Consider the following 3665-nt stretch of genomic DNA (forward strand, 5'->3'; position numbering starts at 1 on the left):
ATTTCCTAGTAAAATCTTGAAATTAATTAGTCTTTTCTTATAATTAACTCTACAAACTACTTTAACATAAAGTTAAAATTTTTAAATGATATAAATACATATAAAATATTTTTGAAGTAACAGAAAATATTTGTGCTTAAAATCATAATACATTTTTACAGCACAATATAACGTAGAAATTAAATTATTTTAAGAATAAATCTTTTATTAATTACATTTGTTTTAATTATTATTAAATCATTATTAAAAGTACTTTAATTAAAGTAACTAAGTACTAACTAAGATTAAATAAGTTATTTAATACCTTTTTTACAAACTTTTAATAATGCTTCAACAATAATTTTAAAAATAAACTTGAAAAACGAAAATTGCAATATTACGATTAACCCTTTCATGACAACTGAGACATATGAGTCCTACTTATATTGCTTGCCTCTTTGATTTCTTGAGATGCTAGTGTCCCACTTAAAAAGAAATGAAAATATTAAGAAACTACTTAACAAGTTTTTTAAGTATATCATATTGGAAATCATTTTTAAAATTTTTTTTCACAGCTTCCGTAATTTCTTTCAAAATGCTTAGTTTTTGTTTTCTGTACTCGGCAGTTGCTTCTTTTTGCAAACGTTTATTGTTTTTATATTCTTCTACAAATTCTAATTTCCAATCACTGGATGATAATTTTTGACGTTCTACAATAAAATAAATATGCGAAATATTCTTATTTTATATTAGTTATCATCTTTCCAAAAATCTTACTTGAAGTTGATGATTTTCCTTCTGTTCTTTCCCCATAGGAATATTTGAACCTGCCACAGACAATAGCTTTATCCGAAGTTTTTGCGAGAACAAATTATCCAAGATCTATTAAACATAAAAAAGTCACTTAAAAATGAAATAATTTATGTGCGCGTGTATTTGTATGTGTATAATTCATTTAATTGATATGATAATAATTACTAAATTATGTGAGCATAAAATATAAAAGTACTTCTTGTATTATATTAAATATTTACATCATAATGTTTACAAGTCTTTTTATTATTTCCGCTTTGAGCATTGTGATCTTTCACATCTTTGTACATTTTCTTCAAATTATTTATTTTAGTTTTACATTGTTCATTAGAAAATTTATATTCTTTTTCCATGCCTTGCTGAAGATGTTTCCAAAATAGTCGATTATTTATCTCACCATTATTTAGTGATGTGCTGTGCGTCTTATACAAATGTAAAAGCAGTGAGTTTGCTTACTTGTCCAATTTAAGCGTAAATTATCTAAAATATTATATTTTACAATATTACAGTCGGATATAAAATAATCATTTAAAATACAATATTAGCATTATTCTCTCATTTGATTTACTGTTAAGATTATTGTAATTTTCTTTATTACTGAAAGTTAAATTATTTTCATCATCATTTTGTAAATATTCTTCATTTGTACTTAAAGTATTAGATACTTGATTGTTTAATGCGACTTTGTGTTGATCCAAGAGAGTTGATGCAAAACTCAAATTTATCACAACAAAAATAAACAGTAAATTATATTTAATTATACTTTAATATAAATAAAATACTTATATTTATAATTAATATTAATATTTAATATTAATTTTTCTTATGTGTTAATTAAAATAGTACTTGCATCTCATTCTTGACAATATCTTAAAAAATAATTTAAAAAAATAAAATAACATAATTTTTGCATTTAATTATATTATTCTTGTCAATATGTTATGTAAATATTGCAACAGTTCTCAAATTATATTTTAACAAGGTGTTTATACTTGCATAAAATTTTCAATAAATATTTGTTATTATATAAACTTCATAAACAAGTCGATTACAAGTTAATTTATACGAGGACTACAATATTAGTCTCAGAGTTGTAAGAATGGTCGTAAGCGATTGTGACAGCTAATCAGAAATGTCAAAATGGTACCAACAACTTTTTGATCAGCTGTCGCAATCACAATCGCTTACAACTTACAACCGTTCTTGCAACTCTGAGACCCGCATTGTAGACCTCGCATTACATATTAATAACTGTAATGGAACTATAAAAAGAACTTGGTCTTGAAAATTTGTATATAAATAACAATAAGAATATCTATTAAGCTAGTACATCAGATAATGGCTTGAAGATTGAGAATTGCGAATTACAGATTGGAATTTGATAAATGAAATAATTTCAAATTTTTGATGTGCTTTGTCCTTGTTATTGTTTGTGCAATTGTTCAAATGCTACTCTCCAATTTGTAGTTTTTACTTTTTATTATATAGTTTGATATAGATTAAGTATGATATATACTTTATTTGGGAGGGGGGGGGGGGAGATTCCGTACCGTCTCCCGGGTGGTGAAAAGGCGATTTGGTCAAATTTTGGTGGACTGTATATGAGCGGTAAAGGGAAGAGCACCCTGAAGGTTTGAGCTCTCCGCGAGTAGCGTGCGAGAATAAACGCGAGTGGCGCGAAGTGATGAGGGAAAGCGAAAGCGTTTGATCATGCAAGTAAGAGAAGAGAAGACCATGTAAAGCTATTCGACTCACCGCACGTTGCCGCTCCGCCCTCGTCCTTCCGCCGCTGCAGGAGATCCCGTGTCCGGCACGTGAGGACAGCTGGAAGATTGATCGGCTACGTCCAGGATGCAGGCGCAATCAGAACAGGCAGAATGCAAGCAGGAAAAAAAGCACATGCGTAGGAAAGTGGAGCAAGCAAAATCCCCGAACACGCGCTGTGATCGTGGTGCGATTTCGACCGTTCTCGTGGACTGTTGGAATGAGTCTATCCCCTCTTGCTGTAACGAAGTTACAGGAGAAGCGAGAATCCACCCGACAAGTAGCGATTGTTGATCGATGCGGTGGCAGCACCGCTTGGTGAGTCGATATAATCGATTATTTAAGCCCGCTTTCGATCAACATTCGCGCGAGTAAACAAAACATATATATATACATAAACAGAATGGAACTAAATTAGGAACTACTTATTATATACAGTATATACACAAACCAACCATACTTAAAACCATAATTTTAAATATATATATATATTTTTTAATAAAAACTATCATTTAAACATTTAATTTGTTAACATATTTTATGTTTATCTGCAGAAATGAATGTATTATATTTATCTTGCTCAGCACGTGCGTGTATTTCAGATGACACATATAAAGTATAATTTGAAATTCCATCAAAAAAATAATAAAATGTATTTAGTAATACTGAAGGAGAGGTGTTGTCCTCACAGATTTGGCTGAAACTTCACTATTTTGGTACGTAAAACACAAATCTGAAAGTTAAAATCATCGCAGCAAAGAATACTTTGTATTTATGCTTTTAAAATTGTATATATACTTTTCAATATACCAAGCCGACTATTCTTTGCTTTAACAATAGTTTGTGCTTTTGATAGTTTACTTATAATAGATTTCTTAACCTCACAAGTGTCATTTTTTAACATTTCGCAACTTTTGTCTTACTTGAGAGCGACAATTTTCAAATTCATGTTTTAGGTACCATATATTTTAACAAAGTTATAACAACAAGATTAAATATAATAAAAACTTACTTTTTTAGCTTCAAGATAAGTCTTTTTGGAAAACAAAAAAGTAAATATTTTATCTTCATTTTCATAATAGATTTCTAACTTGTATTTTTGATTTTTT

The 3665-nt window shown here is 28.8% G+C and overlaps 1 long non-coding RNA gene across 1 annotated transcript; it reads right to left on the minus strand.

Moving 5' to 3' along the window:
* Window positions 1-311: 311 nt before the first annotated feature.
* LOC118647354 lies at window positions 312-3430 on the minus strand. Its single transcript, XR_004964648.1, has 3 exons — window positions 2548-3430; window positions 757-861; window positions 312-464 (listed from the first exon to the last, which is right to left on the minus strand). It is a non-coding gene; the product is annotated as an uncharacterized LOC118647354 (long non-coding RNA).
* Window positions 3431-3665: the final 235 nt, after the last annotated feature.

This window comes from Monomorium pharaonis, chromosome 9 (genome assembly GCF_013373865.1).
Source record: "Monomorium pharaonis isolate MP-MQ-018 chromosome 9, ASM1337386v2, whole genome shotgun sequence".
NCBI lineage: Eukaryota > Metazoa > Arthropoda > Insecta > Hymenoptera > Formicidae > Monomorium > Monomorium pharaonis.